The 23,676-nt window shown below is 39.4% G+C and overlaps 1 protein-coding gene across 2 annotated transcripts in view; it reads right to left on the bottom strand.

Annotated features, from left to right (window-relative positions):
- LOC114648901 (polyamine-transporting ATPase 13A3-like) overlaps positions 1-22,996 on the bottom strand; it is a 119,659-nt gene extending 96,663 nt beyond the window's left edge. For both annotated transcript variants that reach the window (XM_028798220.2, XM_028798223.2), the window contains exon 1: positions 22,793-22,996. The gene's annotated coding sequence lies outside the window, so the exon portion shown is untranslated. The remainder of the gene's footprint in view (positions 1-22,792) is intronic.
- Positions 22,997-23,676: the final 680 nt, after the last annotated feature.

Raw genomic sequence — 23,676 nt, 5'->3', positions numbered from 1 at the left:
CAACTGCATTATTTACTTATAAAATCCCTTGGATAAAAGTGTCAGGGAAATAAATCAATAGTTTCATATTATGCAAATCCCAAACATAAAACTTCATCAAAAGGAAACAAGTGAACAAAAGGAGCAAAGCTGTCAGCTGTGCTATCAATATAACATTTCAAAAATGGAAGGAGGCATTTTGCTTAAATGGGCTACACACAGGCGAACAGCCAGCTCTTGGATTTGAATCTTCATAAAGATTCAAAACAACCCTTTACTTTAAATATACATGATATAATATAGTTAATATACTGATATGATATAGCCTATTTTGAGTAGGACCAATGGCAACCTACAGTTTTTTGTATGATTGGCAAACAAACAGACAAGGCGCCATCTGAAGGTCGAAATGAGGTCCTTAGTGTGCAAAATGGATAAAAAGCATCAAACAAAGCGGATGCATGCAAGGGATCTGCAACAAAATACTAAATATGACTGCTTTAATATACCTGCCATTGCTATGTCACAAACATTAAGGTGCCCTGAATTGTGAGAACCATGAAGAAAAAGGGTTGTCATTTCTACATGGTGTGACTGAAAAGTACACAAATAGCCTTAAATGGAAGTTTGAAATGTGCACTTTAATCATGATTGAATTATATGGTTTGTAATTTTAAACTGTGCAGCAGAGGGAGAAATCAAGGAAAAAAATGTCTTTGTCCCAAACATTGTGCAGGAACAAATTTGAATGCTGTCAAACTGTGAAATAAAATGATCTTCGACTTACAAATGATAGGAATAAATGTTCTTAAATGTCAATATCCTCTTAGAAATGAGAAGAAAAGGTTGTTTAAGGTTATTTAAATATTGTAATATTTACTCCCACTTTGTTCACTTCAGGAGTCAGCAGGACTGCCTAGAGAGCCAAGTGTTTATACAAAGACACAGTGTTCTGCAGAGGGATTTATGAATTTTATTTTTTTGGACGATCACCAATGGGCCCAGTACAAAAAAAAAAAAAAATACCGCAGCAGAGATGGCTCACTGATTCAATTCACATTTGGGAATGTTCATTTTGTACTTCCTTGAAAGATTCTTTTGCTCACAATAACAGCCTACTGCCTAAAGAAGGCCCGTTGGCGTCTGTTGTCGAAATTTACCCATGAACTCTCAATATGTTTAACCAACTTTACGCATTGACAGTCTTGGCCTCAGTGTGTAGTAAATACTACTCTTGTGTCATTTTTTTCTTTAACAAACTTCGCTGTTTGTTTTTACTGTATTTTGCTCTAATTTACCAATTATTAATTTCAATTTAAATGTTAATTTATCATTACATTTGTAATTTATTTACCTACATGGACCAAGTCCATTATGAAGCATACACAGCTGTCAGTATCTCTAATCTAAACACCTTTGAAATACGGAGAGAAACACCTGGAGATAATCTACTCTACATAGTAGTCCCATGAAATGTTGTAACATATGTGAACATATCATGATTTGATCTTCATTTAAATAGTATTTTTATGTTTAATTGAAAAAAACAATGAAAAATTGACTTTGCTAGAAATTATTAAACAGATATGGCTCTCCATCTATGGAAAAAGTATGTGCACCCTTGGCTTTAATATCTGGTATTACCCCCAGAAAAGAGGGGGTAATCTGAAACTGTATATCAGTCTCTGAAACCGACTGAGAGAAGATTTTCCCCCTCATTCATGCAGAATTCTTTTAGCTGTGAGATATCTGATGATTGCCTTGTATGCACTGCCAATATCAAATCCCCCACAGCATTTCGACACAATTCAGATCCAAGCTTTGAATAGGCCATTTTAAAACACTCCACATTTTTTACAGCCATTCCTCGATGAATTCCTTGGTGTATTTAGGGTAATTTTCATGTAGCAAAGTCAATAGGCCTTCAATCTTCTGACAGATGGTCCCATAGTATGCTCAAGCACCCTATGGTACAATGAAGAATTCATGGTGGATTCTTTGATAGTGAGCTCCCCAGGGCCTGATGCATGAAAGCAGTCCTAAGCCATAAACTGTCCACCACCATGTTTTACAGTGGTATCAGGATCTTCCGGCTAAATTCTGTCTTTGGTGTTTGCCAAACATGTCTTCTTGTACTGCAGCCAAGTAATATCCTCATATGTCCAGAACACGTTCGTCCAAAACACCTGGGGCCTCATGCATAACGCTGTGCATAGAATTCGCACTATAACATGACGTAAGCACAAAAGCGGAAATGTACTTACGCACAAAAAATTCCAGATGCAGGAATCTGTGCATTCGCCAACTTCCACGTTCTTCCGCTACATAAATCCCGATAAGCGTGAAAAGTAACGCACGTGCACGCGCCTGCTGTCCCACCCCAACTCCTCCCAAAATTATGCCTCTCTGAATAGGCAAATCAATATTAATAGCCTTTAAGCTCAGCCTTCTGTGAAAAGACAATGGGAAAAGCACAGAGGAAAATAGAAGAATTTCAGCGAATACCAAGTGGAGGGAAAGAAAAACGTACTATTTGTTGGTTTAAACAGTGGTATAATCAACAAAAGGAAGCTGATCGAGTGACAGTGTCGGAGAAACTCGAAAGCTCAAGTTCACAAAGTCGCACAGTGCTCGAAATAAAAAAAGAAGTTGTCACATATCAAAGTCGCCGTGAAAAGGCGAGTCGTAGCCCACCGTCTGAGTGTCATATGAAAGCTTATTAGGGTACAGACAAAAAAATAGGCACACAGTGGGGAAAAAAGCACGAAATGTCAACTTTAATCTCGAAATTTCCACTTTAATCACATAGTTTATTTTGCCATTAAAGTAGAACATCATAAACTTCATCTTAAAATCGTTTAATTTACTAGTTTCTCAAATCCCATCGTAACTAAAGTAGCATGTTAAATGCTTTGTTCCGTATTTGATCTTCTATGTGCTGTGTGTGTGTGAATCACTACCTGCTTCTTAAACGGGCTTTCTCTTTCTCCGACAGGACACAGAATCCATTACATTCGTGATATTACAGCTCTCTGAATAATTAAAATACTGAGATGTATGCGTGATATCTTTTTCATGATGATAGGAATGAAAGCATGTTATTAAACATGGGAACACAGTGGCACAGTGCTTGTTAATGTCTCACGCAAGATGCTTGCTGCTCCATGCGCGACCTTCAATGAAATAATTTATTGCAGCAGTACTGTCTCTTTCAAACGTACTAATCTCCAATTCTTGTCCTTACTTTTCTTTCTCCAAATACCCAATCGCCACACAATCAGCTCTGTAATAGACGTTAAGCCATCTGTAAGCTTAGAACGACGATTCTTCAAAACGTTTAAGGAACATTGAAATATCTTCGTAGTACGTGTTTAATTATCCTATCTATCTATCATACCAGTGTCGCGCCAGCCCAGCAAGAATAAAGCACGAGGTATAGAATAATCCGTGAACTAGCCAGCGCTGTGGCACCGTGTCCTCACATGTTTGATTATTAACAATATAGATTATTTAAATGAAGTTAAAGTTTTATCTGTATAATATAATCAACATATTTTGCTGCATTTCATCTTAAAAATGATATCGTCATCATATGTAAATACGTGCTTTATAAAGTGGCGCAAGTTGTGCAATATTATAACTGTTGTGCAAGTTTACAGTGAGGTAATTGTACTTATAAGTACAAACAGTTCTACAAGGAGCACTTGATGGACTGACTGAGTGCATTTAAAGTTCTTGGGATGAAACTTTCTGAACCGCGAGGTCCGTACAGGAAAGGCTCTGAAGCGTTTTGCCATGGATGAGATAGTGTGTGCTTGATACTGTATCCCGATAATTCTCTTTCTGATCAGCTGCTGCTGTGATTCCAAACTCAGATACAGTGATATAAATACTCCGAGTGGTGCAGTGAGAGTAATATAGAAAAAGATGATCCACTGTGACAACCCTTAACGGGAGCAGCTGAAAGAAGAAAAAGAAGGTACAGTGAGAGTAACAACGCTAAAGCAGTTATGGTATTTGGAATACTATGGCTATTCCCTGGACCATTATATTGCTGCAGGTTAATTACAATCAGATGCATTACACTAATAAACAATATGCAGTTAGTTTCAGTGTATTTATAAAGCCGCGTCAGGAATGTGGATCTAAGAAAGAAAGGGTAACCACACAGGAACAGTGGCACTGCTTTGACGCTGGATGCCGCCAGTCTGCAAAACCGAGCAGAGAACTTGCGTATGGCAGGGTATGAGCTACCGTGGAAATGTGCGTGGTTTTACGCCAAATTAAGGTTTTATACATCACGATTTGAGCGTGGAAACGTTCAAACGTAACATTTTTGTACGTACGCACCGTTTATACATGAGGCCCCTGGTCTTTGTCTAGGTGCTCATGGGCAAACTTTAGTAATGCACAAATGTTCTTTCTGGACTTAAAGGTTTCCTTCTAGCACACCTCCCATGTAGATCTAATTTAGGTAGCAAATAACTTGGGTAGTCTCTCTTTAATAGACACATCCAGAGTGGCAAGAACTACCTCTGGAGTTCTTAGAGACTTCTTTCAGCGTCTTGCATTCTTCTCTCGGCTGAACATGATGTGGTAGCCTGGCCTGGACAATTGGGCAGTTGTTTGAAAATTTCTCCACTTGATGATGAACTTCCAGACGTTGGAATGGTTGAGTTCCAATTGTCTGGAGATTTTTTAAATTCTGTCCCAAACTCATAGGCATCTATAAGCTTTTTCTGAAGGCCTCAGAGAGCTCTTTTGAGCTAGGCATGGTTAGAACACATTCTTTAACAACAAACAGAAAACCAAACGAAATGTCTGAGGTTTAAATAAGGCAGCTTCCATCAAGATTCTATCTAATCACGTGTTCCTGGTGGTATTTGAGGTTAGGGGTGTTCTTACGTTTTCCACATGCACAAGTTGTATTAAACAGTGGACTACCAAATATATTTATGTCATGATGTTTGTTATATTATATCACCTTTGTCTGTAGAATAGCTGTATTATCAGCTTTCACCCATGTAATTTCCTAAAATTTGTGTCACTGTTTTAATATAGTAAATATACTATATACTGTAAAATTAGTAAATTACTGACATACATATCTATGTAATAAAATGTAAGGGCAGCACAACCATTCCTTCTTTTTTTCCAAAATTATGGTTCCTTCTGAAAAACCAGTCATCACCACAACTCCCCATTCAAAATTATAAAGTGTGGAAAATGGTAAACATGGAAATGTTACATTGGGGTCATGTTATATTAAGAAAACAAATGCTGTATGTGGGGCGGCACGGTGGCGCAGTGGGTAGCGCTGCTGCCTCGCAGTTGGGACACCTGGGGACCTGGGTTCACTTCCCGGGTCCTCCCTGCGTGGAGTTTGCATGTTCTCCCCGTGTCTGCGTGGGTTTCCTCCAGGCGCTCCGGTTTCCTCCCACAGTCCAAAGACATGCAGGTTAGGTGGATTGGCGTTTCTAACTTGGTGTGTGGGTGTGTTTGTGTGTGTCCTGCGGTGGGTTGGCACCCTGCCCAGGATTGGTTCCTGCCTTGTGCCCTGTGTTGGCTGGGATTGGCTCCAGCAGACCCCCGTGACCCTTTGTTCGGATTCAGCGGGTTGGAAAATGGATGGATGGATGCTGTATGTGTATGTAAAATTAAAATACATGATAAAATCTTAAATGAAATTAACATAAAATTAAGAAATTAATATACACACAACCTGGCAGTACTAATGTACTGGTATATAAAAGCATTAAGTACAACTATATTAATATATAGTAACTTAAGCTTGAGAAGTATTTAGATCAGGGTTTCTTAAATTTTTTTTTTTTTGGTGACCAATTCTTGTCCTTTGAGAGCCAGTCCATGACAACCGTCAGATGTTTGTGAGGAAATCCCGTCCCCAAGTGTAGGTGTTCAATCCCAGATTAATGCAAAACACTTCAACAGCAGCTTAAGTATAATCAAAAGCCTGGAATGAATGAGTCATTACCAGCCTTAGCCACAGAAGCCGACGTCATTGACCAACAGACATCTTGGCATATTACTTCGCTGTTTGCTGGTAATGTCCCTATAAGGCAACTATTAAAGCATGTGGGCACAATACACAAACTAAATATTGTCATGAAAAATGAGGTTTCTGATCTTCAACGGCTTTAGGAACCCTGTGTGAAATACAATTCAGTACAACCTTTTTGCAGGCTTGTATTGTTTTAAAATTTCTGTACACATCATTTTGACTGAATTACAGTACACTACAAGCCACTGTTCTGCCAGAAGATGGAAAGTTTGGCAGGTCACAGGGGCAAAGAACAAGAACCAGGAGATGAGCACAAATCTGTAATGTAGCAAAAGTTAAAGCTTGTAAATCGATCATCAAAACCAAACCATTAAGCAATACACTAAGCAATAGCAGTACTGAAATAGGAGTTACCAGAAGTTAACTTCAGGAAAAATCAGAGCACAACATAAACAGGAAAGGCATTCCCTTCTGAACGGAAGACAGGGCTCTTTACCAATGAATGAGTGGGAGAGGTGGATCTATATTATGTGAATGCATTTCTTGTTTTATGATGTGTGCCGACTTTTCTGAATGTATTTGCTTAACGATATTTTAGTGGAAAAATACAAGCGTTTTGCATGTTTTGTGCATACAAATGGATAACGGACATGTGAATTATGTGACATGTTATTTTTTTTCCATGTACGTTTTTAACTTTATTTGCCATTGTATGGCATTGGTCACCACTAGCTTCTATTACGTCATTAAATTTTGGTTATTATAAAAGTTATATTAAATACGTTTTTTTTACCTTCAGCATGAAAGCAAGAAATACATTTTTTCTCAGCCATCAGTACAAGCAACGTGGGATAAGTAACAAACAACAAAAAATATTTTTAGATGGAATATTCCTTTAACGTTTAACATTGTTAAAATGCATTCAGTAGTGTAGGCAATTATATTAGACTAGACATTAAGCCCGTTATAATAACGGGCGCTAGAACAGCAGTGCATAAACATTAGTAGGAACAGTCCATATTAAATGGCAAGGGACCTTGACCTCATTCTGTTTCTTGTCTTATTTTTTTTTTGTCAAAAATATTTTTGGAAGAAGCCTAAAGTAAAATAATAATAATAAAATAGAAATGTATATGACAATACAGTAAGTATAATTAAGATTACATTTATCCTCTCCTGTGTGGCTGTTGATTGATGTGTTGTGTCTGTTTGAAGATCTCCTATCCTGACTCTCTTTATTTTAGCTTGCTGTGGCGTCTCTCCACAAGTACAGAGTCTCCCCAGGAACTGATGTAATGTGTGGCGTGCAGCTGATAATCGTGGCTGTGGCGTCTCTCCAGCAAGTACTGTGCAGTTCCCCAGCAAGTATTTTAATCTGTGCTGGTGTGCATCTGATTATTGTATGTGTGGTGTCTCCCCAGCAACGGATTTTATGTGCGCGGCCGCGAGTACCCAATCAGCACTCTCCCCAGCAATGATGTCTTTTATTAAAGAGTGCCCCACGCATACGCACTTCACCAGAAGACACACACAGACACATGGACACACACAGGGATTTTATTTTAGAGGATTAGATTCCTTAATTTATAATAGAGGTTTGTAAGTCTTCTCATATACACAGTGAATAGGTAGGCTTTTATAAATATCTTTAATAAATGATTCACTATGAAGAACATAATCACTCAGAATCTGTGTGAAAACTCAGAAACGATGTAATTAGTCATGTGCTATGTCAGATCTAATGACACAGAGAAGTGGTGAGATTTTAGCAACTGTACTCTTTAAATGTGACATGCCTTCCATCTAAAACCAGTTGTTTCAAGATGTAAAGTTCTAATGTTAAAGCATCAGAAAAATGTTGATGAGAACAGGCCATTCAGAGCAAAGCTCACCAATCATTTCCACCTAATTTCTACAAAATTACATCAAACCGAGTTATGAATGTCCCTGAAGTCCTACACTCTTACCACACTACTTTATAATATATTGCATGTGTCAATGTGTGAAGAAAAAGTTTGTCTTGTACAGAATTTACCTTAACAAGTTTCCAACTGTGTCTGTTTGTTCGTGTTGAACCAATTTTAAAGTAACAGCCTGGATTCAGTGTCCAACAGTTTCCATAATTTTAAAAACTACATTCACATCACCTCTTAATCTCCGTTTGCTTAAACTGGAAAGGTTCAGTTCCTTAACTCTTTCCTCATAGCTCATACTGGAAGCAGGATAGTGGCTCTTCTCTGGACTTTTCCTAGGCTGTTATGTCCTTTTTGTAGCCTGGAGACCAAAACTGTGCACAATACAGCAGGTGAGGCCACACCAGTATGTTACATAACTTAAATATAACCTACTCTTGACTTGCACTCCACACATCGTGCTATAAAACAGAACATTCATTCTGCCTCCTTAATGGCTTCTGTACACAGTCTGAATGTTGATAGTGACAATTCCACTATGACTCTTGGGTCCTTCTCATAAGGAGTGCTTTCAAGCTTATCTCCTGCTGCTCTAAATTCTCACCCGATAACTGATAATGCAAACTAAACTACAGTTTCCTGTCCTCCTACTCCTATATGAAGTTTCCCTTGGGTATTAATAAAGTATCTATCTACCTATCTACTCATTATGACAAGTTAGAAAATATGATTCAATTAAAATTTGTATGCATTCCTTTTTGTTGTAAAAAGACAAACTTTGTGTTACTTAATTATTCATTGCTGCTGTTATTTAATTATTGGTGCCACCTCTCTAATAGGGGAAAACTCCCTAGCAGTAAACAATGACACCCACTAATTTAAATTTTTTTAGGGGAACCACTGATTGAGAGAGAGTATTATATAACATACTCAAACTTGTTTTATCCAATTTATTATTAGATTGGGGCTACAGCCTATTCCAGTAGCAGCAGCAGATGCAATGCAAGCCCTACACATAAACAAACTGTACACATCCAGTTTAGTATCTCCAGCTATTTATGCATGTACTTGTTTTAAGGTTTACATTCCTAGTTGGTTCGGAGTGGCTATTTCTAACTCTGATTTCCCGTGTAGCCTCGTTCAGTTAGGTAAATGTGAACATGCAAATTGCACTCTGGTGCAGACCAGAACAACCAGTCCAAGACGCTTTAGAAACAGTGATCTCAGTACAGTACGAACAGAACCCTGGAACAGTTGGTATGAGGTATGAATGTGATTTGACACAGGCCCAATCTAAATGCAGAAAATATTGTGAATTATTGGATAAATTTCAGACAGTAATCAGGCAATACGAGAATAAAAATAAATTCAGACATACATACAAGTTTGCATAGTACACCCTGCACAACTACCAGTCAATCAGATCAATCCCAGCACCTGATTCGGCCTCATAGCCTCTTCATCTCTTTCACAATCAGATAGCAGGTGACCAGATTAAAAAAAAACAAAAATAGGTATAAATTCACTTGTGATTGAACAGCTCAAACTACATACAGAGGTGGCAAAAATCAAATGTCCTGTACAACCAACGATTAAACTCCCAACCTGCATTACAAGAGTGATGCATGCGGCTGGCATTCCTTCAATACAATCTCAATTTGGGGAAAAACTGGGAACACATTAACTTTGATTCATGTGGGAAATGCTATTTAGACATTCCAAAGTGAACATTACCACCACATATTTACAGGATTAATGAATGCAGACTCGTAATTTAAGATAAACTAAACAGAGGTGACGTTCATTTAGAAGTTTACGGAGAGTAAACATGCAACGTCACACAGTCAAATTACATGCACCTGATATATTCGCTGTCTAAATAAAATTGAAGCAGACCACTGTATGCCCTCACTAGAGCCTGACCTCTTCTGTATGGTCACCTGCATGAAATGTGTACTTTCTGTTGCATGTGAGGTAAACCATTATTTTCATGTACTCTTTTACTTATCAGAACAGGCATTATGCCCACAGAGCTATATTTATACCAAAACACAACATTACTGCAAATGTGGTGATGCACAAGTGCAGCTCTTGTTATCCCTTCATGATGATTCTCCGGAAAAAAATCATTTCTGCCCAATGAAAGTAGTCCACAACACGGGTGTTTATTGTTACTTCTGGTTTGCCTGAAAGTTTGCTGTGTGAAATACAATTGGACTAACTGGAGATTGAAACAAAGTAACTAATTGTTTCCGGATTTGGCACAAACCCAATGGATTGTGAGGGTGAAAACACCATTAGATATGTGTATTCAGTAAATAAAACAAACGCACCTGTAATACTTAGAAAGAACATGACTATGCCACACTGGTGGTAACAGAATACTGGATTTGAACTAGATCCATGATGCAGCATCACTAATCACTGCACTCCTGTACTGTCCTTATAAAACTGGTTCATAAGGTTAATAAAAATAGGCTACGCCTGAGGCAAACTATTTTACACCGACTCCTTGATCTCAAAATAGCATGTATACCTTCATAAAGCCTGGTCATTCATTTGTTAAATTATCCAACCCCACACACTCCAGTTCACAGCTAGCCTGGCTTAAATATATTTTCCTTTATTTTGTAATTTCTGTTGTTTTCTAATCATTATTTTACATGTACAGTATGTTAGACCTTTTGTTAATATTGTTTTGTTTAAATATTTTTTAGTGTTTATGTGTTGTGCATATATGTTTTTTGTTATTTTTTTTTGTGTTTTGTGGGTGCAGTCCCTTAAGATGCAGGGCCATCACTGCATCACTAGAGTTAAATCCCATCCAAGGAGTTAAATTCCTCAGAGTGTCATTGGTGTTTGTGAAGTTCAGAGCTTTGTGTTGTAAGTATTAATTTGGATTTCCCGCTTTAGTGTTTTTTGCTTTGGTTTTGGATTACTGATTTTTACATGTGCAATTTGGTCTTGGTAATTTTGAGCTTCATTTTTAAAGCAAACCCACATTTGCCTTTTCTTTGTTTTTCCTTTCTTTTTTGCTTATTTAAATACATTCTCTGAAGTCAAAGAACATTGTTTTGTCTGTCACTTCAAGTCAGACATTTATGGCTATCCTCTCTTGAAAGGTATTTAGTATACTTAAGAGTGTTTTGGAACTTTTAAAGCTTCAGTCTCATTTTAGGAAAGCCTGAAAGCCTGTCTGTTGAGTTTGGGGTCTGGCTGCCTGACATGAGGCCTGTTTTTTAGGCAGACCAGTGCCTGTGCCTATCAAGTATCTCAGTGTAGGAAAACAAGCCTAACAGGCTTGAGTGTCACAAATTTGGTTGTACTGTTAGCGGTACAAGTAAAAGCCTTTTTTCAATTTTTCTAATTTAGCAAACTACTCCCAACTCCACCAGGATTTAGCGGAGCTCGTGCGCTGCCCTGACTTGCTAGGAGCTGTCAGAAGGTGGCATTCAGAAAGAGATCTGCATGCACATAACAGAAAAGGCTGAATACTTTAGAAACACTGAACAACAAAAAACTTGTAAAAAGATATGGATCTGACAGAGATGGAGAAATATTCATAAAATATCTTGTATGTTACCTAATCAATCTATGCGTTGTCAGATGAAATTCAGTTGTTAGGTAATATTACTATTTTGTCCACAGGGTAATGAAGCTTTGCAATAGTGATGATTTAGATGTGTCACAATCAACCATTTCTCTAATTCTGTACCAAACTTTGAACATCCTTACAAACCACTGATTTATACATTTCTCAGTGACTTTGTGTGTTGTGACTTTAAAGCAAGCTGCAATCATGCAAATTAGCATGCACAAAAAGATCATTGCCCCAAGTGTAGCTCAGCATACTCAGCTTTGTGAAACACAAGCGTTATCACAGCACCAACACACAAAGGGTCATGGATGCAAACTGTGTTAGTAGCCAGCATATTACACTAAGTCAGGTTGAATGGGTGGTTGACAGCAAAATGTCACACAGGTATGTCGTGCTCTGCATTGCACAAACCACTGGAACATCTGAGTTACATTTTATAAGCCCAGGAAGGTTCAAGAAGAAAGGCAGAGAATCCCAGAGCATTATATAAATACAGCCTCAGAGAAGATCAGAGGAGGATCACAGACAGAGGCAGGGCAGGCAACTCTGAAAGATCGGGAACACTGGAAGAGTGAATGCAACTAACAGCCATGGCTAGTTTCAGCAGCTTATTTTATGATGTGTTTCCTGCAGCAAGAATAGCAGGAAGGCGATTCTTCTGGAAGTACATCTGTGGATAATTCACTGTTAAATAAAAGTGTCTGTTATTCAGTGTGTGTCTCATTCTTCCATTTCGATGCTCATTATAGTTTTATTCTTGATGTTGTGAAGTGACAACTATGTTCAGCATAGCTCAATATCCTACCTTATTATGTTTTCCTTCTTCTTTTTCTCCTCCTCCTCCTACTACTACTACTTTGAATATTATTATAGTAATTATTTTTGTGGTGAAGAATTAGCATTTGTATCAGAAAACTACAAAATGAACGACAATTTGCAGCAGAGGCTGCCCATACAATCGTGATATCATTCATTCTCAAATCTCATACTCCTTGCTGGGACTGGGAGTAGGATGCTTCAGAACTACTTCTAATATCCCACTCAGATGTAAAAGAAATTCTTATCCTTGTCTGACTTTTAGTGCAATTCATAGGAGTAATTCAGAGATGCTTGATAAATATGGGCACTGGTCTGGTTTTTGAGGTGTACAAACGCTTTACACCATCTTGGGTTATTGGGCTCACAAAATATACAGTATTCAACTCATAATGGAACAAAGAGCAGAGCAAGCACACTCACACTGACCAGTTTAGATTCTCCATCTAATCTAAAGCTGCATTATCTTTGGAATGTTAATGGAAACCAGAACACCCTGGGAATAACAGCAAACAATACACAGTGCACGGGCAGAACTTTGAATCCAGGACTCTGAAGCTGTGATGCAGGAGCACTAACTGCTCTGTGCCATGCTAGAACACGATTTTTTCATTTTATTCATTTAGCAAAATCTTTTCTTAAAAATGAGATACAACTCAAAGTACGCAAGCTATGTAGTTGGAACAATGGCAGGTCATCTGATTCTTCATTTGATTACCCCACAGTGAAGAAGTGATGGTATTTAATCTAACAATTTGTGTTTTGAGGTCTAGTGTGTTAATCACCATGCCACAGTGACTTTGGTATAATCAGGTCTCTTTAATTTAAAAAACAACTCTGGTGTCATTCAAGGGGCCTTATGTGCTGTTTTCAGCTTCCATTCCTTATCATGCACACCACACGTCCTCAGACACCTGCCACACCACATTTGGCAACACCCTTGCATGCTTATGTCTCAATCATTCAATCATTTTTGATTGAAAGCTGAAGCTAACATTTCGGAGATGTTCCAATTCAATGAAATATTGACTGACAAATGTTACCATATTTTCCATTCATGTTTATGGTATACAAAATACTTTGGATAAAACTGTCTACTAAATAAATTTAAGTTGTCCCCTAGTCAAAGCCAGAAGATACTGTATATACATGCATAATATATGCTAGGAGACCATTCAACCAGCCATTTCAAAACTTGACCTGTGTGGCATCCAGTATGCCATAGCACATCCATTTGCTATTTTATTCAATTCTGGTGTGAAAACAAAGTGAAATCTGAGGTGGGGTGGGAATCGGGTGTGGTCTCTATAGTATACAAGTCAGATGCAGAAAACATTCAAAGAGAACCTGCCTTACCGCCTCTCCTGCCCTTCTACAGCACATACAAAATCCCCTCATGCAACAAAACAAAGCAAAAAATGTGCACTGTTCAGTAGTGAGCCCCAAGCTCTCCTTATTTTCTAGGAGATCTGAAATATAAACAAAAGTGTCAATGGTACAGCAGGTGGAAGGCACACAAAGTGACACATTTCAAACTGGTCAAACAGGTTAAGTTGAAGTTCAGTAATGTCATTCACAGCTACCATTTCACAAATAACCAAATCTGACTAATCAGAGTCAACTTGCACTGAGGAAGAAAAAGGCTGCTAAGTCTTTGATGAAATAAAGCAGATGCTTTTGTATGGTATACAACCTAGTAAAATTCTCATGGAGTTTCTGCATTCTAATACTGGGTAATAGTCAGCTTTAAAGCATTTGAAACAAAAAAAGCAGAGAACCTTGATAAAATGAGCTGGCACCTTTATTGACCTAAATTCAAAATGTGCTTATTCTTGAATTAGTATGTGCAGTGTTAACTATCCAATAGTATTTTACAGTACCAATTTTCATGAGAAAACGTTGTTCCAATGCAATGTCTTTATAAGCAACAACTCCTAGAAATATGAATTAAGAAAAAAACAAAACAGCAAGGTGAAATGACCTGCCCAGGATTCCAGACTGCACCCTAAGACCGTATGGTTTCCAGTCTTCACCTTTAGCCACAAGGCCATCCTCTCTAAAATAATATGCATGTTTTTATCTACAGTAGGAACTGCAAATTAATTTATTTGTGGCTTACCTCTAATACTCTCCACGAGAACTGCACTTGGCACATTTTCTTTTGGGATTTAGTATGGCCAAGTGGTCAATGTATTAGACTTTGAACTCTTACCGTGTGACCATGTGCATGCTAGTTTACCTGCCTGTGCTCCAATTACTGAAATGTTAAAAATAAGACAAAAAAAGTACAACAGCTCTGTCATGATGAAGTCAATGGGGACAGCCTGGCCACATAAATTCACTACATGAAGGATGGGTGTTTATTAGTATTATTTTAAAACCACTGTACTTTCTAACTGCTTGTAATTATAATGTGTGTGCTTCACGTATCTAGTAAAAATCTCATCTAAAAAAAAAAAAAGTTTCATTTTTGAAATACTTTTTCAATCCCCGTCTTCTCACATGACCTTTGGGGGTCAGAGTACAGGGTCAGACATTGTACAGCACAATTGGAGCAATTTTCAGGTTAAGGGTCTTGCTGAACGGCTCAAAGGTGTAGTTCACTGTATAAAATAGTCTTTGTTTGTTATGTACAGTGCTTATAAAATTTTTCACATTTTACTGTTATACAACAGGGATTCACCTCAGATTGAATTTGGCTTATCTGACATTAATCAACAGAAAAATACTCTTTAATGTCAAAGTGAGTACAGGTCTCTGCAAAGTGGTCTAAATTAAATACAAATATAAAAACACAAAATAATTGATTAAGTATTCAATATTTAGCAGATGCACCTCTGTCAGCTGTGACAGCCTTGAGTCTGTGTGCACAAGTCAGTATCAGCTTTGCACATCTGGACTTCTTTGCAAAACTGCCCAGGCTCTGTTAGGTCATTTGATGATTGCAAGTGAACCACCTTTGTCAAGTCCAGCCACAAATTCTCAACGGGACTGAGATCTGCACTCTGTCCTGGCCACTTCAGGACATTAGCATTGCTACATTTAAGCCATTCCTGCATAACTTTGACTTTATTCTACGGTACATTCTCTTGATAGAAAACACATCTTCTCTCAAGAAGCACACTTCTTGCAGACTGTACTAGGTTTTCCTTCAGGACTTTCCTGCATTTTTCTGCGCTAACTTCACCCTCTGCTCTCCCAAATCTTCCAGAGCCTTATACTGAGCAGCATCCCCATGATATAATGTTGCCACCTTGATGCTTCATGGTGGAGATGGTGTGTTTTTGATAATGTGCAATGTTTGATTGACACCAAACATGGAGTTTAGTCTGATGGCCAAAAAGCTCAATTTTAGTCTCATTTCACCCCAGCACCTTCCTGCAGCTGACTTCTAAGTGTCCCATGTTGATTCTAGCAAACACTGGCTGACATGTCATGTATGATTTTTTTTGTCTGCCACTCTTCCATAAAGCTGTGACTGGTGAAGCACCAGGGCAACAGTTGCTGTCTGCACAGTTTCTCAAATATGAGCCACTGCAGCTTGTAACTTCTTCCAATTTCTCATAGGTTTCTTGGTGGCCTTCTTGCTAGTCTTCTTCTGGCATGGCCACTCAGTTTTTGTGGACAGCTGTGTCATACTCTTTCCATTTCTTCATGATTGATTTAAAAGGACTCCATGGTTATTCAGCGACTTGGATATTTTCATGTTCCCATCCCCTGACTTGTTCTTTTCAATCTCCTTTTCACAGAGTTGCTTAGAGTGTTCTTCTGTCTTCATTGTGTCGGTTAGGGCCACTATACTGACTCACCACAAGCTGTACCATCCACATGAGGTGCTTTTAGACCATAATTAGCTGAAACCTCAGACAAGTGATCTCCATTGATCTAATTCTGGGATGTCTAAAACTAATTGGCTGTACTAGTGATGATTTAGGTGTATTACATTAAAAGGGTTAATACTTCATGCAATCCAATATTTTGCATTTTAGGTTTGTAAATAATGTAGACAGAGCACTGTTGTGACTTTGATATTAAACAGTCTTTTTCTGTTGATTAATGTCAAAAAGGCCAATTTAAATCCACTGTGATTCAGTGTTGCATTGCATATCAATAAAATGTGAAAACTGCCAAGGGAGTGAATACTTTTTTAGACACTGTATTTCAAAATTACCTGGGTGACACTAAGCAAGTCATGTGGCCAGTCTGTCCTTCATGATGCCAGGAATACTTTACGCAATATCATGTGCCCAGTATGTTTTGGTGATGACTGACATTTACAAGAAACTACAGTATATATAAACATAAATAATTAACATGGCACCACATGAATTTGCTGTATTATATCTTCAAAATTTATCTGATCAGGTTTTGAAAAATACTCCAATTTAATTGTTTTCAGAACTGGTATATTTATTACATTGATATTTGGAACTTTGAAGTCATAAGATTTTACTTGAAAAACAACAAACCCCAATCCAGCCAGAATACAGAACCCTGCACTTATACCAACTTGAAGGTGATGAGAGGAAAAGAGACTTGTCAACATGTAATGTCACGGTGTCTTTACTCAAGTGTTACAAGTAACACTTTAAAGCCCAAGATAACCAAACAAAAGACACAGTGCCAACACAGAGTCTGACCCTGGCCATGCATACAAACATTCATCCATCTTTCAAACTCGCTTATCCAGAGAAGGGTTCATGGGGAAGCTGAAGCCCATCCTAGCAAGCCAGGAACTATCCCTGGATGGGATGCCAGTCCATTGTAGGATGAACATACTCACCCACAAACACGCAGTATGTCAGCATATTATACTTTAACCATCATAAGCTCAAACTAGGGATGAGTTCAGGTTGTACAAATAGTTTCACTGACACCTGTCAATGTGCAATAAATTAATAAACTAAATATATTTTTTTCCTGAAAAAACTCTTAGTAGCTAACTGGGTGAATGGGCTGTTCTTTTTCAACTTTTGCAACATACCAGATTGTGTCAGGCACCTTTACAAACATCATCTGCTAGCAAATTGAAATATAATGCATTACTAAGTACACAGTATGCAGCATGTCGTGTCTGACCACATGAAACAGTATTGATCTCCCTACAACGTTTTGCTATGAATGCACAGCCATCAGACGCCACTAACTTCCTGGTAGAACCACAAAAATATGCATTTTAAAAGAAATTGTGAGCAGAGAATTTTTCAATTTTGTATTTAGAATTCAAAGTGGATGAAATTGATCAATTATTGAATAATCAATAACTGAAACACAGTCCAACCACAGTCTATCAAAAGTCAGTATACGGCATGTTTAGAACCTTCTAGATGTCAAAATTCTGATGTGATACAGAACAATCAATGTACCAGCTTTGAGTATTTCAGATCATAGTTACAATAGATAGATACTTTATTAATCCCAAGGGGAAATTCACATACTCCAGCAGCAGCATACTGATAAGGAAACAATATTAAATTAAAGAGTGATAAAAAATGCAGGTAAAACAGACAATAACTTTGTATAATGTTAACGTTAAACCCCCACCCCTCCCGGGTGGAACTGAAGTGTCGCATAGTGTGCGGGAGGAACGATCTCCTCAGTCTGTCAGTGGAGCAGGACGGTGACAGCAGTCTGTCGCTGAAGCTGCTCCTCTGTCTGGAGATGACACTGTTCAGTGGATTCTCCATGATTGACAGAAGCCTGCTCAGTGCCCGTCGCTCTGCCAGATGTCAAACTGTCCAGCTCTGTGCCTACAATAGAGCCTGCCCTCCTCACCAGTTTGTCCAGGTGTGAGGCGTCCCTCTTCTTTATGCTGCCTCCCCAGCACACCACCGTGTAGAAGAGGGCGCTCGCCACAACCGTCTGATAGAACATCTGCAGCATCTTACTGTAATGTACAACATGAACAACATAAAAAGTGTTCTATGACTGGAAAGGGAAAATTACAAATCCTTGGACTGTTCCACTTATTTTAGTTTTGCAAGTAATGAATGTGAGGCTGATGTCTGCCATGAAAGGTGCTATGTGTATTACTGGTTAACAATACAAAAATCCAACATTAATCACGTTCTGAAGCCCTTAATCATTATGTATGTTATAAAGTACATTTTTGTGCTATTCCAAAGTATTTGACATGCTTATAAAAATATGACAAATACAATTTTATTTTCAAACAGGCAGGTTAAGTGAATTTCTAGGGTCAGAGTTACTTTAACCTGTAGCCTCCCCCTTTCATCGTCTTTTATCAACACCTCACCACTTGGGTGAAGGAGTTTTATCCTGTCAGTCATTGTAAACATAGGTCATTTACATGTCAAAGTACAAATGGGAAACGTACATCATAACTGGTAAACTGTGGACTGGGGTTACACTTGCAAGATAGAAAACAAAGCGGATCCCAGTAATTAAAGAACAATTACCAATGTCTCATGTAAAATAAATGTAAATAAAACATACAGCCTTTATTTAATGAAGTACCTTTCTAGAGTGAACATCACTCCAAGGTAATTGTGTATATTGGCATATATACATATGTACATTATATTCATAAACCTACTCACTGTAGGTGCCAGGAAGGAAGGACAGGCATCCAGGCAAGGATAAAGGAAGGATTCATACCCGGCCGGGAGGCCATAATGGAAGGATCAGGAAAATGGGCTCACTAGAAGCAGTTCATTTCCCTGTACGGCAAATGACAGTGTTTCTCAGAGCTATGCCCGATCAGGACACCCGCAGGGTGGCATGGGAGTTGGAATCTGGAGACGCAGCCTTGTCAGGGTCTTTGGGGACCACCAGAGGGCGCTGCTGGGGGAGGACTGCCCTGGTTTCCGCATGACTCAAAAGTGCTCTGGACAACTTAGGCAGGAGACCAGAAGCAGTTCCCAGGGCGGCTTTAAAAGAAAGTCTGCTGCCTCACTTTAATGGAGAGGATTGTGTATGGTGCATTTTACTGGTGATTGTATGAACAAGGTATTTTGTCAAAAAAAAATTCTTTATTTGAACCTGGAAATGTGTTGGGTATTGCTGTATCTGTGGTTTGGGGCTCAGTGGCACCCCCTAGTGGTTTCACCACATATATAGTTTATAGATACACACATAGATACATATATGTACACACACATACATATACATTAGTGATCAAAATCTTGAAATCATCCAGAAATTTTCATTTTTAATAGAAATCCAATACTGTTCAATATCTGCGCTCTTTTGCCCACTTTAATCTTATGTTTTACTTGTCAGTTTCAGATATGGTTTTTATTTATTTGTGTATTTAGGTGCTAGAAGGGAATGTAGATAAGACTAACACCCTAAACCAATTTTAATAGACTTTCATTCCTTCCACCACCACCGTCTTCCAATAACCAGTCCTCCTCACACCATCCCTACTATATCAACAACTCCTACCTCTGACTATCAGTGTGGTCTGTCCATAACTAATGACCAAGTGAGGAGACAACTAAGGAAGATACAGAGGAAAAGGAGACAGTCCTCAAGTTCTTAAGGCCTGTACTGACCAACTTTGTGGTGTCCTCTGTCACCTGTTCAGTCAAAGGTGACCCTGTTATAAAAAACCTCCTGCATTATTCCTGTTCCAAAGAAGGCAAGTGCCTCTTCACCTAATGATTACAGACCAGTGGCCCTTATATCCCAAATCTTGAATAACCTTGAGAATATGAGTTATCTTAAGAAAGAATACCTGAACCCACTGCAGTTGATCTTTTGGACAAAAACTGAAGTGGAAGATGCAATATCTATCTGCTACATAAGGCTTATTCCCATCTGGCCCAAGCTACCAGCACTGTGAGGATTATGTTTTTTGATTTCTCCAGTGTCTTTAATACCATCCAAACATGCCCAATAAAGGGTAAGTTCAGGGATATACAAGTGGAATCACTGCAGTATCATGGATAACAGACTGTCGGGTAGAACACAGTTTCTGAGACTAGTGCAAGTGCAACAGTCTGTCTCTTAATATGGACAAAAGAGATGATTGTTGATTTTAGGAAGGCCCGTGCTGTGCACACCAAACTGCACATCAAGGGCTCTGCAGTGGAACTGGTTAAGTGCACCAGATTTCTTGGTATACACCTGATAACTTATCTTACTTGGTCATTTAACACCACCTCCACAGCCAAGAAGGTGCAGCAGCATCTTCACTTCCTTTGGCAGCTGAAAGAGGCAATTCTAACTCCCCCACTCTCTCCATATTCTATAAGGAAACCATTGCGAGTATCGTAACCAGCTGAATCACTGTCTGGTTGGAGAACTGCAGTGTCTCCAACCATAAGGTCCTATAACGGATATTGCACACAGTAAAAGAGATCAAAGTGTTGCATCTGCAAAGCCTATAGAATTGTGAAGAAGAACACATTGCATTTATGTAGCACTTTTCAAGATACTCAAAGCGCTTTACACTTATCACCAATGTGCAGCATTCACCTGGATGATGTGACGGTAGACTTCTTTGTGCCAGTACGCTCACTACACATTAGTTATGTGAAGAGGTGAGAGAGATTGCTAACCAGAGACAGGAGAGGATTAGGAGGCCAGAATGCCCAGGCCATAATGGGCAATTTAACCAGAACATCGGGATACACCATACGGATGCCCAGGGATCTTTTACAACCACGGGATGTCAGGACCTCGGTTTTACATATCATCCGAAGGAATGTGCCATTTTTGCAGGAGAGTGAAGGGACACTATGCTGGGGCATTGGGATCCACATTCGGACAACAGGGTAAGCACCTCCTGCTAGCCTCAACAACACCTCTTCCAGCAGCAACCCAAGCTTTTGCAAGATGGTCTCCCATCAAAGTACTGGCCGAGCCCGAACATGCTTAGCTTCAGGTGGGATTACCTGTTCTGACATGGCTGCTCGTGGTGAAGGACTGCTCCCGTCCTTCCTGTGGTCTCTTTTTACCATTTCCAAACTGCAGAAAGTACTGTGGTCTCTGAAACAGTGCTGCCAGGTTCTACAACGGCAGCAACTCCTTGGATGACCAAACTCTGAACACTGTTCTGCACCCCTGCCCTTAGATCTGCTTCTAGTAGTTTACTTATGTGAAGTACATTTGTTACAGTACTACTGTTATTATTTATTTATGCATTACTACTTGTTCATTATTTATTTACCTATTATATAGTATAGCACAGTATAGTTCTTCACTTGTCCTGTGTTCATACGAACGTCGCACCACGCCCCTGAGGATGTTATTTTCTACCATTGTATGCTGCAGTATCAGGTATAGATGGTATGACAATAAAGCCACCTGACTTAACTTAAGACTGGCTCTGGAGAACCAAGTCCAGGTGTTAAGAATAACACCCCCTGTGAAGCAGTGGCACCTCATCCAGGTTTGCTTTTTGTCTTATTGCCAATGATGCCCTGATAAACTCCACTTTCCACGACTCTGCTGGAATAACTTGATTCAGAAAACTTCTAAAAAAAGGAGGAAGTGTATGTATGATAAAAACCAGGAAATGCTGCTTAACATAAAGTGGGATACAGTACTAAAACAGGAAGCGATTATCCACACAATGTGGTATTCTGAAAAAAATTGTGACTGGCGTATTTGAAGGCTATACGCCTCACAGAATTTATAAACGGGGTGAATGAGAAGCAGCGATAACTCTGCTCATGGCTAAAGTTGAAGGAGATGCTGCGATAACTCTGCTCATAGCTAAAGGTGGCTGACGGACCGAATGCACTGCAATTTCTGTATAATGTCAGCATCTTGATTTCGTTTTTTTCCCTCCCATGAGGTACGTATTCAGTTTATCAACTTTTCCGCCACGTACTTTGAATCACCCTCTACTTCATGAATAAACGTCTCTGCCATTTTGGAAGTGTGCCAACCAATTCCTGCCACGACTTCTTGGCTAGTGTTTTGAATCCTGGTCAAATATATATATAGATATCGCCCTCCGTCGTTTTACCGTTTTTCTCTTTTCTGTGTACGATCTCTACGAACACGACATTCACTGGAAAGCATCTGGGAGGCCGCGAGTCCCCTGACTAATCCCTTCAGCCATGGCCGTGCCGAGTTAACGAACGAACCAAGCGCGACGGCACGCACGCAGCCCGCCGAGCACATGTTCGCCATGGCCCGCCGTGTCCTGGAAACGACGGCTTGTGCGAGGAAGGAGGAGTAAGCAAATGACAGGCGCTGCTCCACTTTGTCCGGATGCTAGCTGTCGTCTAGGGACACAGGTATCGGTTATGACAGAAAAGCTTACATGGCGTATCAAGGCTGAGTGCAGTGAAAAGGACTGGTGACACATGGAGCGCGTGCTCTAAATATACCAATACGCAGCGTCGATGTAAGGCTTAAATTGACTGGCGGTGAGCAATGTTTTCCTCATCATTTATCACACCGCCGCCTCCTCATCAACCTCCTTCTCCTTATCATCATCATCATTATTATCATTATCATCCGCGTCCACAACGCCACGTTGCCTACCCGAGTCTGGATCAACATATCATCTCCTCTGAAGATCACTCCGTCAGGATAGCAGGGCCGTAGTGAGTCGCTGCCACCTCCGAATCCCGACAGTACAACGATCCCGAATCTCCAAAGCGAAGAGCCCGGGTGTAAGACCTGCCTCCACAGGCTCCTGTCTGTCTTCGTTCAGTTACTTTGGCGTGTGTGTTAAATGAACTTGGTGGTGGGGGCGCTCGAGAGCGCTTCTACTGGGAAGCGATGGAGTTGTCTTCGCTGTAGGTTTCGTCACGGGTGACGACTGTGTAGTTTTACAGGTAAGGGGGCTACTGAATAATACATTCGTTTACTAGACTTCCCCTTTTTACTCCTCTTGTACGAAAAATGTTATTATGGCTAGGTGGAAAATAATGTAGAATATACACGGGGCTTCAATTTGTTTTCTGAGTCTGTGTTAAACCCGGTTAGAGAAGTGGACGCGGTTTGTGGCTGCTGCGGAGTGCAGTTAAACAAAATTTATACACAATGACAGGTAGCACACGCAAAGATATAGGTTTATGGGATCGTTAATATCAAATACCTGTGTGCATGAAATATGCACAAATACAGAATACACATGCAGGCAGCAAGCCCACATTTTACAGAAATTGCTTGCAGTACACCCATCCACTTGGGATACGTAGGGGCACAATAAGGTGCAGCCTCTAAGTAAAGTTTTCGAAGTGGTTTAAATGTAGGAACGAAACACAGCATACAGTGAGGAACATACGTATTTGAACACCCTGAGATTTTGCAAGTTCTCCCACTTAGAAATCATGGAGGGGTCTGAAATTCACATTGCAGGTGCATTCGCACTGTGAGAGATAGAATGTAAAAAACAAAATTCAGGAAATCACATTGTATGA

Source organism: Erpetoichthys calabaricus, chromosome 3 (assembly GCF_900747795.2).
Source record: "Erpetoichthys calabaricus chromosome 3, fErpCal1.3, whole genome shotgun sequence".
NCBI lineage: Eukaryota > Metazoa > Chordata > Cladistia > Polypteriformes > Polypteridae > Erpetoichthys > Erpetoichthys calabaricus.
The sequence above is the reverse complement of the archived record's forward strand: the minus strand, read 5'-3'. Positions and strand labels throughout refer to the sequence as shown.